Source organism: Passer montanus, unplaced genomic scaffold (assembly GCF_014805655.1).
Source record: "Passer montanus isolate IOZ18808 unplaced genomic scaffold, ASM1480565v1 scaffold58, whole genome shotgun sequence".
NCBI classification, from domain to species: domain Eukaryota; kingdom Metazoa; phylum Chordata; class Aves; order Passeriformes; family Passeridae; genus Passer; species Passer montanus.
Window position 1 is genome coordinate 3,549,048 of NW_024370816.1, and position 14,015 is coordinate 3,563,062.

General features: G+C 38.3%; 1 protein-coding gene across 1 annotated transcript in view; it reads right to left on the bottom strand.

Moving 5' to 3' along the window:
* Positions 1–14,015, bottom strand: part of CDC73 (cell division cycle 73) — a 102,253-nt gene that overhangs the window by 49,740 nt on the left and 38,498 nt on the right. The window lies entirely within an intron of this gene.

A 14,015-nucleotide genomic window follows, 5' to 3' on the forward strand; every position in this document is an offset into this window, starting at 1 on the left:
ATTTGTATTAATGTTTGGGTGTAAGTTGAAACTCCTTTATAAACATACTTGAATCTTTATCAAGATGGTCAAAGGCTACTAAAAACATTTGCATCCAAGTACTGTTTTCATACAGAGTTTGTTGCAAAGCTTTCAGAAACAAAAGGGAATCATTTTGTATGATGAAATATGCAATTACAGAATGAACGCTCTACATTCTTTTCTCTGAATGTTTTACTGTTTTCTAGCTTGTGTTTAAGCTATTTGCTCACTCTACTAGAATATAAAAACAGTTCATGTAAAAAATAGTGCAATAATTAATTATATCATTAAAAGCTTGGACAAGTTCTCTCACTTCCTTTCCCCATACAGCAAGGGAAAAAAAGCATTTTTCATTAGCAATAGCATACAAACTTGTAGCTAAAAACATGTCTGCAATGCAGTAAAGGATATAACTATTCATAGAATACAGAAGTACAAGAGTTGATATAATACTTGCTTTAAATGTTTTTACTTCTCTGTATGTCTGCTTCAGGTTGAAAACAAATATAAAAAGTCATAATGGCTCAAAAGTTATGATGGCAGAAAAAAAATCATGACATCATCAGCCATTATTATGGCAAAGAAAAATCTTAGAAAAGCTGGCCTGGTAACAAGAACCAGAAATTGGAATTCCATCACTTCCCCATATTTGAAATTATATGATTTTTATATGAAATTATATTATTTCAGCTTAATAAAGGTTTACACATTGATACTATAGGACCAAAATGAAGTTCCACAAAAAAAAAGTTGTTATTGAACAACAGAACTGTTCCTTTTACATCTCCAGTTAAATCAGTGGTATGAGATATTTGCACATCCCATACCAGTAGAATTAGGAATGCAAAATGTGCAACTACAGGTTTTGATGTAGTAAAAGTGATCCCATCCCCAGTCACTGAGATATCTTTCATGGGTGAAGTTTGCAATCGTTCTAAATTTTCAAAATTACATGTCAAGGTACTTCCAAGCATCAGTGGTTGTTCTGAGAGAAAATTCACTGCCCACTAAGATCTTCACTTAAATTTATAAACTTAAATTATGGGATGGCAGTGATCTAGAAGAGATGAGACAGACTGCTTTTCAGGTTAACCTTACTAGAACAGCAATTTAGAATCTGCTTTTCTTTGCGGTGCAGGAATATTAAACGTGTCAGTCCTCATTTCCAAAATATTTTCAGAATATATCAACATGTTAAGACATGCATTAACTGTCTCGAAGCCCAAGCTAAATCAGGCACTGGAGGGGAGGGAAGCACCTAAAGGCCATTACTGCAGACTGCCTCCCTCTTCCCACTTATTTTCCTGATATGTTAACACAGTCCCTAATCACACATCAATCTAAAATACCTACATAATCCCACAGGGCAAGAAAACCTTTTCCCTTGAATGAATTCTCATTGCAATGCATGGAAACTTCCAAGGAGGAAATGAAAGGGAGAGGGAAGATGCTAATATAGGAGCTACTACTCCTTCCATTTGTGCTTTTGGAAAGAACAGGCTTGTAACTAATTTGCAAAAACACCACTTGTTGTTGCCATATTTTCCCAGTTTTAGATGCTATTTCTCAATCCCTCTTTTGCTTCGAATAGCACAAATAAGCAAATATTGGACAATCACTCAGTTCCACTGTGAGAACTGCACCTCTCAATGAAAAGCATGATTGTCCTTTTTATTTCAGATTGTCCTTCCAAAGCACAGCATCACCCCCTTGCTGAGCACATGTTCTGGACATGGCATTGGCTGTTAATTCCTACAGATCCCGTCTCCAGCCCTGCCTCCCTTCCCCAGCCACTGCATGGGCAGCCCAAGGGAAGTATCACCCCCTTGCTGAGCACGTTCTGGACATGGCACTGGCTGTTATTCCTACAGATCCCATCTCCAGCCCTGCCTCCCTTCCCCAGCCACTGCATGGGCAGCCCAAGGGAAGGAGGGAGGCAGGGAAGCTGCACGGCCAGCTCTGAAATGCTGCACTGTGCAAATGTAGGTCAGCAAGGACAGGATGTGGGCTCTGCTTCGTACCAAGAGTGAAGGCAAAGGCTTTCCAGGGCAGGAGGCTGGGGGAGGGCTCTAGAAAACAACTTCTTGTAGCAAGTCAGTGAAAAAAGGAGCTTGAATGTCAGAAAACAGAAGAGTGAAACTAAAAATGCACAGCGGATAACACCACACAGGTTGGAAACACAGGGCAGGCTCAGTGGCAGGGAAGAGTGTTACAAAAGCGAGGCCAAATGAAAGAGCAGGATCTGGAATTCTAGTCATAAATGTTCACACTTCTGCACTTAGAGAAGATTTACATAGGAGGTAGATCCATTCTTCTAACAAAATGTTTAGTTTGTGACTGCAGCACATGTGTTTTATTAAAGCCCAGACCAAATTCCAAGTCATGACACCATGGCATGAACAGCAGATCAGTAACTCCACAGAGGGTCTTTTACACATACTACGCAAGCAAACCAAGAGTAAATCAAATTGGAGCACTTGTGCTTAGGATTTGTATTTCATCTTCACACAAAGAGTTAAATTCAGCCTTCATTTGTTCCAGCTCAAAAGAAACAGAGCCTGGTACAATATGGTACCTTCCTTTCACAGTTAAAAGACTGCAAAGGAATTTAACTGAATATGGGATGTGGATGAACATTACCACGTTGCTTTTCTGATATTACCATGGCAACAGCTACAAGAGCTCTCTTAAGCATTTAAATCTGACAGTTTTCCTGATAACACTAACTGAATGATAGTAATGATGCATTTTGGTTCATGAGCTAACTGCTCTATAACCACAGGGTACAAACCATTCCCTTCACTTTTCTCAGGACTGTGCTTTTGGTCAAAATGTTCTGACCAAGACAGTAACCTTGAATTACCACTCAAAAAAAAAAAAAAGTCCCTCTAGCTCAGGGAGTACTCATGGCTTAAAGCTTTATGTCCTCTCAAAGGTCTCCATTGAATGGACTTGAGCAGTGTCCAGGGTGGAGAAGTCAAGGCTGCTGAAATCTTTGATGGGATTTTTCTCAAAGGGCTTTCATTAGCCTGGGAAGGCTGGAGGAAAAAACCCACTCTCTGAAGGGTGCAGTGAATTGGTGCTGACCTTCAAGATGTCATTTGCTCAAGAAAAGAGGAGGAGGAAAAAAACTGGTGTTTTTATACAATCTTGATCAGTGTGTAACCACTACACGCTTTTTTAAATAACAAAACCCTGCAAGCTGTTCTACCTCAGTGAAGGGCAAAGGGCACTGAGGAACACACAGTGTGCTCTGAGGACAAGGGCATCACAGCAACGCCTCCACCTCCTATTAGCCCATTTAGCTTTAGCTAATAATAAGTGGCATTTCAACTGTTTAATAGGAATATTCTGTGAACCACTCACTCTGATCCTCCAGATGCTCAGTGTGGGCATAATGGAGAAGTCTCTCTTTCTTTACCTCATTAAAAAGTGAAGTGTGTGAAACATGTTTGTCATCCTAACATTTCAAGGATACCAGCTTTGACAATGTCTTGCAATATATTCAACTAAAAGAGATTAAGATACTGAAAACAGTGTGAAATCTTTAAAAATTTCCCAAGATGACAAGAACTCAGATTTCAGAAGAAAAAGTCACGCTTGCAAGGATCTAAAAGAGAAATCTTTTCAACACAAAAAAAAGTCTTCAGAAGGTAGAATATTCCCAGTTCTTTTGCTGTTAACACTTTTTAAAGTTTTATACTAAATTAAAAATTAAAAACATCCATGCCATCCTAAAACCACCAAATCCCTCCACAGTCTTGAAAAACCACAACCCCACCACATCTTTTCTTCTGGAAAGGCCAAGTGTTCCCACATCTCCATCAGGCTCAAAGTTTATAACGAGAAAATCCAACTGCCACAAGAAATCCTTTGTTAAATAAAACACCAGACAAGACACTGAAGGAAACCAAAACCTTCCTCGCTGCCTTTCCTAAATATTTAACATACCCTGCATTTAAACAAGCTGAGGTCTAAGAACTATTTTGAGAATAAGAATAACCTGCAATCTTGCAGGTTTCATTCAGGATTTGTGTCACTGTCATCACTTTCAAAAGAAGCATCAATTTACGTCACATTTTAAACCCGTTTTGCCTAAACATACAGGTTGATACAGGATGACAAAACAAAAAAAGAAACACTGGTACATACCATCTGTGACTCAGTCAAAAATTTAGTGCTGCTACTTAATGCAAATGCCAGTCCTTTTATAGGCATTCTTCCAAAGTCCACCTAGACATTGATTTTTGCTGCCATAAAAATTCAACTCAATTATCCAGCCTTCTGAATGAAGAGTACCAATTTCCCATTGTATCATCTTTAACTAATCTAAAATATTGTATTTTATTGACTGGTTTTTAGTGCAGAAAAGGATAACATTTTTATGTCGCAAGAATGTAAAGAAATGAAACAATTCAGAGGTACTCTTAATGTTAGTCAAGACTCTAAAATAAAAGTAAATAACTCACACATACCTGAGGGAACAACCACCATCTCTATTGCTCAAAAAGCAGATTACAAAGCTTATGCTGTACCCACAGTGAGGTATACCAAAGGGAAAAAGCAAAAAACAACCAAAAACCAGCAAACCCCCAGAAATCACATTGCTCATATATAGAGGTATCTTAAACAGTATTTTCAATAATACCTCTAATTGATGGCATGACAAAATTCTGTCTTCCAAATCTGAAATGATTTTTAAAACCTGATGCAGCAGTTTGCTTTTATTATTCGATCAAATTTTGCATGATTTAACTGTTTTGGAAGTTATCCACATTAACTGAAAAACTAATCTTTTCACTGAATTCTCAAAATGGTTGAAAAAATTAGGGCAAGGATGATAGATAATCACAATTCTTTTACTTTACAAACAGTAAATTTTTTTCAGAGTTAAAAGCCATAGTCACTACTTCCTACTATCCAGCTGTGAATGATCCCCTTTTAAAAAAGCAGGCAAATCTGTTTGCTACATCCATCAAAGGTATGGGGTTTTTTCTAACCAAATTTCAGTTGAGAAATGGATGCTGCAAACAACTTCAGATATCCAACTTTCATTAATGTTAATAAAGGAATGACAGGCCTGAGACAATAATTTGGAGGCACTAAGCCTGAATGAAATATAATGCTGTCCTAGTCATTAAGAAGTGCACTGCCTGGATCCCTCAAACATTTTAGGGTTTTGTTTTTTTTCTCTTCCACCATATCCATATCTTCTACTAATAGAAGTTAAGCAGTTTGAATGATTTATTACCCAAATTTCATGCTAGCAGAGCAGAATGGAAAAACTAGAATAAACAGCACAATGACATTTCTTCACTACCCATCCTCTTATTCATTAAAAAAAATTTACACCCATGAGCACAATTCTGCATACATTCCATAAATGGAGAATTTTATGAAACACTACTTTGGTTTTGCCTGCAAGTCCTCTTGTGACAACCAGCCAAGTATTAATGTTTTACCTCTCCCAATTCTGTAAGAAAAAAAATAACTATGAATTTTGTAATTTTTTTCATTGTAAAATAGTTTACATGGAATAGAGTGATTTTTTTTTTCCCCATTTCTTATCACAACATTCTCCTGGACTTACGAGTATTAGCAGCTGAAGCACTATAATAGTCCTCTAATTCATCAGACCCTGATTTGCTCACAGAACAGATAAATCATAGCATGTTCATGACAAAACAGACGCTCAGGAGCATTAAGTGTGGTTTCTTTTTTCTCACAACAATGGCATTGCAGCAAGCAGTCCATGCTGACAGATCCTGGCTAGCACACAGCAAAGTCCTGCTCCAGTTCCAAGCGCAGCCATTTCAGCACACACAACCAGAATCCAGTTGAAATGTAACAAACTGCAGTTGGACAATGCCCACACTCTGAAAGGATGGACACTTCTCCCTCAGCTTCTTTGGGCAACCTGTTCCAGTGCCCCACCACCCTCACAGGGAAGAATTTCTTCCTGACATTTAATTGAAATCTAAATCTCCCCTTTTAGTTTATTTAAACTGTTCTTCCTTGCCCTGTCACTGCGTGCCCTTGTCAAAAGACATTCTCCCTCTTTTCTACAAAGCCTCTTTGAGGAAGGCTGCAGTGGGGTCTCCCCAGAGCCTTCTCTTCTCAGCCTGTCCTGGAGCAGAGGAGCTTCCCAGCACTCACATGGGTCTTCACACTCTTCATCATGCTCACTTGTGTAACCCAAGGTGCTGGACAACTTCCTTTTTTTTTTTTATGACACTTTAAGACTTGGGCAAAAATAGCTTTACATATTTGCTGAACATATTTCACACTGGCTTTGTCAGTTACTTGAAGTGAAAAATGATGACAATGAGATGTGTTGCCATAGAAAAAAAAAAAAGGGGAAAAAAAGGCTGCCTCCCACCACAGCCAACAAAAATATTTGGCATTTCATTTGTTTCAGTGGCCAATACAGATAAGAATGTGTTTGTCCCTGGATTTTGGGAAGTCAGAAAAAAAAGAGAATTATTTTTCCAATTGCCAATAAAGCTTTCTCTTCTTGCTGTCCTATTTCTCTTTTACAACTACCTCTTCACAGCTAGAGGTTTTCTCAAGTTATCAGATATGCTGTAACCCACTAGAAGTGAGTCTTTGCAAGATGCAGGATGAAAAACGAAGCATTTTCTGTACAAACCCCATAACAATCTCCCTCCTCACCCCAACACCTCAAAAACACATTAAATATTCACTCCCAGAGAAATTTCTAACTAGTCTTTCTAAACAAGTGAACACTAACTCCCTAAAAACCAATGACTCCCAGAGATGACACTAACCTGTCTCTTTCTAATAAATACCAAACTACTGAACCTTCTGAATTTTCTATAGAACATTTTCAAAGCTTACTAATAAGATTTAGTCCTTTAGAGAATTTTTCATATATTGCAGACCAACTCTACTTAACAGTGGCATCAGATGATATTAGACCAAATCAAAATTACTTGTACATTACTAATAAAACCTAAATATAAATAAATGTTGATTAGGACCCGTTACTATTAATACTCCCTCCCTGAACAGTTGGTAAAATTTAGCCAACAAGTCACAGAAATATTACCCAAGTTTCCCTATTTACTGAAAAAATATAAGGACAGAAGACAGAAATTCACCTAGAGAGATTCAGCTACAGGGATGTTGTAATCTAGGACTGTACCATCCTCCACACATGCAGAAAGGGAGCAGAAATTATCAGTACATTTTTTTCTGCTGCTGCTAACTGCATTAAATGGAAAATATTTTTAAAAGCTGGTAGAAATCCTGCAGAATAATGGACAGTAATTACAAACTTTGTAAGTTGTGACACTTGAGTAAGTATTGCACAGTACATCTCTTTCTATTAAACAGGGAGATAAAAGACGCAAAACCCACAAACTCACACTTCAGGGGAAATACACAGGCAAGACAAGCACTTAAAAGAGAAAATATTCTGCCCTAAAGAGCTTATGTAAGTAAATAAGTGGACAAATTTTAAGTGGTAGGCTTCAATTCATCAGTTTAAGTACTGGAAATGAGTGTTTTTTCTTGTGTAATGACAATTGAAGTAAAGTGTGAAAGCACTGACTATGCCCAAAAATAAACAGCCTATTAAGCATCCACAGCAATTTAATTTCCTATTCCTTTCTCAACTTAAACACCCCAAAGATAAAACTAAAAGCAAAACAAATTACCCTTGTGCTTGCCAACCAAAATAAAACCCAAAGTTAAAAATACCTTTACAATTTTTAACTCTACATATCCACACAGATCAAGTGCATTATGGAAAGCTTAGAAGGTACTGGATGTACTGCTGGATGTCCATGAGATCTAGAGGATCCTGAACTGTGCCTTGTGGAAAACATTCTGCAGGTTAGTTAATAAATACTGGATAACCCAGCCATTAGTGCCTGCAGGGAAGAGCAGCAAGTGAATCTGATTTGTGGCCCTGGTGCAGATCAAATCTGTAATCCCATGGTGGCAGCACCAAGGACTGGCAGCCCAGCAAGCAGAGGAGCAGCAGTCATGTATGGCAGCCTGGGGAAGCTGCTCCCACACTCAACGGCAGAACAAAGATCTGAAGGTTTATCAAGATTCAAGGAAAGGTGAGAAGTCAAAACGTATTAATTTAAATGCACTGAATTCCCATGGGAGTTTTCCAATGCAGAAGTAAATTGGCCTTCACTCACTGTAAACCAAGGAAATGAAACTACATACAGCTCAATAAATTAATTTTATTCCTAAAGACATCACCAGCCAATGGCAATTTAATGCATTATAACTTATGAATGTTGATGTTGAACACTTTGGTAATTTGCTTTAATTTGCTTGAGTGCCTTGATCTAGATATAGCCTTAAGGAATGCTTGTATATTGCCATTTTAGATTGCATCATCCATTGTATTAAGGAGAAAAGGTTATTTGTGAATGGCAGAACTATGAAGTACTTGCTTGAACAGGAAAACACAGACCATTATTGAAGGCTATTAGCTTCCTAATGACTCCCAGCCATGCTCAGGTGGCTACAGCTCCACCCTGCAAAGCCCTGATGTGTTTCACTACAAATGAAATATTAATTAAGATTTTAACCCATTAAAACAAATCTTGCGTTGGGGAGCTCAGGAGCTGCAACAGAAATCTGGGAGGAAGTTCCACAAGGTCTTCAAGGCCCTGAAGGGCACTGACTGACAGAGACACCAAGGCTACCAGGAAGAACCACGGTCATGTTTCAGACACAGGGAAGGCTTTTATCACCCCAAAGCTTTGCACAGATGATATTTTTTAATTGTATTTTGTGTGAGCACAAAGGCACCTCCAGAAACCTATTTATTTGTCACAAAATCCCTTCACAAGCCTGGAATCCAGGAGGATCCAGAGATGGGAAAGGAAGTAACTTGTCATTTAAAAATATTTAATAGCTCCCAGGTCAGCACCAGGCTGCAGCCACCACAGAGAGATGAGACTTGAGGGGTTGAGAATCAGTTCATTCCAAGGAGGGAATTCTGTGCATTCTGCTAGAAAGCACACAGGGTCCACCATGACTTTCTCCTACAAGAGCTGGGTCATAAGGAGTAAGCCAGACTGCAGCCAGGGCTCTACCAATAGAAAAGAAAAATACTAGAATATTAAGCAAAAGAACTGAAAACTAACTAAACTAAGTAAAATGAACTGAGATATAAATAATGTAGGAAAATTGAGTTTTAAATGTTTAGAAGTGAAAAACAAAGACGTAAAAAGCAAATAAAATTCATAGTAACACCTAAATTTATCCTGAAGCATAACAGATTCACTACAAATCAGTGTTGGAGTAAATGAACTACTAATACATAAACCCAGAATACATCTTTCTTTTTCCATCAAGATAATGTCAAAGAGCACATGAAACGTATTACAGAGAGGTATAAATGCCTTTCTGCAATTTAACTAGAAGCAAAACACTGCCTCCCACCTCCATTATCTTCAGACTTGCCAAAGGAGCTCATGCTACTTCCTTCACCCCCGAGAAAATAAAACATCTGCCCACCCCATCAGCTTTTAATCTTCTTATGGACAGAATTAATTGAGCTTCCTTCTGAGGAATGTGATGGGAGAGAAAACTGGCCAAGCCTATTTGAGCCAAAGTCAGTCTTTTGTTTAAAGGAGAAAAAAGAAAAAGAGAAGGGAGGAAGGGGGAAAAATCATAAGCTGTGAGCACTCTTTAGTTATGCCACATTTATTAAGTACCAATAGATTTCTACGCATTTTACCATAGTTTAAATAGGACTTCACTAAAGACACTCCACTTTACTGAACATATGGCAGAAACTCCCTGAAGCACGCCAAAGATTAAATGTCAGGTTAATCAATCACTTCCATTTCACCTAGGAGAGGCATCAGAAAAAGTTCCACTATTTCCTTAAAGGTATAATTTTTATTCATAACTGAAAACTTTCACAAATATTAGTATACTAATATTGGTAACATTATCCTAGTGCTTAATTTTAATCCATTCTGGATCTTAACCTGGAGGATATTGAGTATTTATTACCTTTTATATTCTATTTCTCTCAGCTCCACATAAAGGAGTAATAAAACAGTAGTTGAAAATATATTCTGTGTACTGCAAATTTCCACCTGTAAAATGTTCCCTGCATATGGATTACTGTTCTGGTACTCATTCTTTAAAATTATCTAATAGCCACATTGATGTTTGAAAGGATTACAATTCACAGTGTTTGGCATTACAAGCCACGTGCAGGCAGCTTTCCAGAGAAGAAAATAAAGGGACATTAAGAGTCTTGCTGAGCCCTGCCAGGGGAAGGAATATAAGAGACATATTGAATCTGTGGTTTTGTTGTGCAGTACAATACCACACATGCAAGCTACCCATATTAAATATTTAGCTCACCTTAGGTGAGCAAGCTGCCTGATTAGGCACTTTCATTATTCTGAATGGGAACTGTAACAAACCAGCAAACGCAGTTTTCAAAAGATTTCAGCTATGAACAAGGAAGTTTATTTGCTTATTAAAACTTCACCTTTGAAATCTGAGCCAGCTATAAACCTACCCTTTAAAATCAGATGTAGCATTCAGGCAGTTCAGTCCCTTTAGATTTTAATTTCTAAGACAGCATTAAAATCCATTTAGGATTTTAATATGTATTTTACTACTTTAATCTGCATTTCACCTGCTGTTCATGTCCAGATATTTTTGGAAGCATTTTCTTGATATCATTTTCCAGACATCATTATATATGTGAAAGCTATTATAACAACAATTATTTGTTACAGCACACATCATCACCCTAAAACAGAATGGCTTTTATAGACCCAGATGAGGTAGCTGCATATGTCCTGTATATTATAATATATTCTATGCATTATTAGCTACAAAATGTTTGTCTTAAGTCATTATAAAGCCTTTCCATCCCCAGGTCTTTTGTTAGTTAGCAACATGATAAAACACAATTAATCAGGCAGGTTATCTGCTTTACTGATGACTGTAGTCCATTTTTATTTCAGTTATATGTAAATCTGTTTGCCTGATTTACACCCAAGGTAAGTGGGAAATGGGGCTGATGGATATTGCTGCACAATAGCTGCACCCAAGTCTCCAATGCTAAAGCAAAAGCAGAGTTGTTTTTTCCCCACCTCAGCAAATAGAGCTCTTCACAGTCTGCTTCAGTAACACTCCCTCCCTTCTCCCACAGTATGGTTCCCAACTACTTCCCAATTTCAATAAAACCTGGAGAAAAGTTATTGCCTTTGTCAACTTTTATGAAAATTGCTGGCCAGGGAAATTAAACCCTCGAATTACTGCTCCCAGGGAGTGAAAGGCAGGCAGTGCTTTCTCTGTGTCTCCTCAAACAGCAGCACAAGCCACCCAAAATCCCCCAGTGTAACTCAGCAGCTGCACCTCCCTCCAGGCCAAGGGAGGGCACGAGGAGACACCCCCCTCACTTGAAGAAACCTAGAATTTTTTAACAATATTCTAAATTAAAAGTACTATGAATTTACAGCCAGTAGACTGACAGTTAACTACAAGCAAACTTAACACATCACTACATCACTTTGCTTAGTCACACCAAGTTTTCCTTCGCACTTGAACTGAATTTTAAAAGCATATCTGTTGCTCATGCACAAAACTGACTCATATATCTTCATGGAGAGACAGAAAGGAAGAGATTTAAATTCCAAAAATACGTCCTGAGTTTCTTAAAGCAGCAAACCAGCTGAATAGTTGGACTTCCTCAACCTTAATGTGCCAAACGCAATGGAAATGTAAGATTAAATGAAAACATGCTTTGTTAATATTCATGTTGTATGAAGTCTAGCTAATAGTTTTATAGGTGTGAGAAACAAGTTAGTGGGAATTGGACTTTGCAAAGTATTATCTGAATTGCTATTATAATGTTGTTAATATTAAGATAATTTATGATATAAAGAGGTTAATGTTGTCACAATAGCCTAGTTGTGAAATTGGTTTTTGTGAGGACAGTATGGTTTGGTGTGCTGCAGTGTGGGTTCATGAGTTTGCATTGGACAGATTGCTGCCAGCCAAACTTCTGAGCCACAGCCTCAAAAGGAGGAGACCTTCATCCAGTGGGGACCCTGACAGCACAGTGACAAAAGCACCTCGGTACCAAAGAGTGCCATGGGGTGAGACTACGTAAAACCAAAACTAAATATGCATAAAGCTGAAGCAATCCAGGGGATAAAAGGTGAAGACACCACTTTGTGCAAGAGCCTCTGGTATTTTGCCACACACCCAGCACTGTCCCTTTCGGTTTGCTGATTTTTTTTGTTCTCAATAAAACTTCTATAACTCGTTCACACTTGGGGTCTGGGTCATTATAACAATAGGCCATCTAATTAAATGATGTATTTGTAAAAAACAGTTGTTCTCAAAGTTATGTATAAATTTATTTCAATTTACCAACTGCCTTAGATAAATTTGACATTTTACGTACATTGGACAAACCTTCATTATTCCAAAGAGATAAGTACTACAGATGCATAGATCCAAGGTTAGCCTTTTACATTTTAAAGGAAAAGAAAAATGTTTGTCTCTCCAAAAAATTTGCATTCAGGCTACACATTTATTGATTCACAAAGGTAAGGAACCAGATTTATTTTTACCAGATCACCTTCTTCAGTGTTAAGTCCCATTTGCATGAGGCTCATGTTACTTAGAAAAGTCCCAAACCAAAAATCTCCAGAAAATCCCACAAGCCTTTTGGGAACAATGAGGTCCAACAGAGAAAGTGGTGAATGAGAATTAAACCAGCCAATGCATCATTCAGTGCCTGCCTACATGCACTTGCACACACACACATCTCCCCTTTACTCCTCAGCTCAGCTGAGTTTGAGATGAATAAAGAGCCAGGACCCACCCTTGCAGCAGCAGTGACGTGAGTGGTGTCAGCACTGGCAGATTGCTCAGTGCAAGCACAAACCCAGCTCCAGATGGCAGCCCAGCAGCTCACAGGTACATTCTGGCAGGAATGAGCACCGCTGCCCAAATGCCATGTGAGTGAGCCATAATTTATGCAGAGTTCATTTACCTAACAAGGAAGCCTGCACTGATCAGAATGTCACCCAGAAACACCAGGAGGAAACCTGAGTAAATCAGGACTTTGCCTACAGACATCCTAAAAGTGAGGATGCTGATTCAACAGCAACAGTGTGGCTGCATGAAAGATTAAATCCAGATTAACACCTGGATTTAGATAGAACACTAAAATCTCAAAAATTTTGAGACCTAAATATAGTCACTCTTAATCAATTACCTTCATAAATAGTGCAAGAAGGAGCTGCCAAAAAAGCTTAAAAATATGTTCTATTTTGCTATTCTGACTGGATCTTCTCATCAGCTATATTGCTCTACTTGGAAATAGTGCCCAATGACATCACTTATAATCCACCCCCAAAGGACTAAGGACCAGGGCTCTTGCCTCAGCATTCCATTAACATTTGCCTCTGAAGCTCCGTCTCAGTTCTGAGCTCTGCAGGTTTAATGCACTTAGAAAAGACTACCTTTGCCTTATGTATTCTGACTGAAGAACTGAAGGACACCTGCCCATGCCACACTGCCGTAATAACTCTGTACCTGTGAACAAAATCTGCCACACTGAGCTACAGATACCCTCTGGTATCACACTCCCAGCTACATACTGAAAGAATTCAATAGAAGGGAAAAAACCCTGAACTAAACCATAAAATAAACCCACAACTGCAAGCAAAAGGAAAAGAAGTGGACCTTTAAAAGAACAACACGAGAACACAGTCCACAAATTGAAACAACAGTCCACAAATTGATACAACAGTCCTTAAGCATGTTCAAAGAGGGCAACAATAAGGACTAAGCACAGAATGTACAAAAATAATTATAAACACATCATAAAGGAGAGTGTGCTCTAGCTTAACTGAGTAGTAGTAAATGGCATGAGTGAGATGTACATGAGCCTGGGCTCTGAGGCAGTTCCTATGGATATTGCTAAGGTAACAAGCTACTTTCCAAGCTCAGAAGGA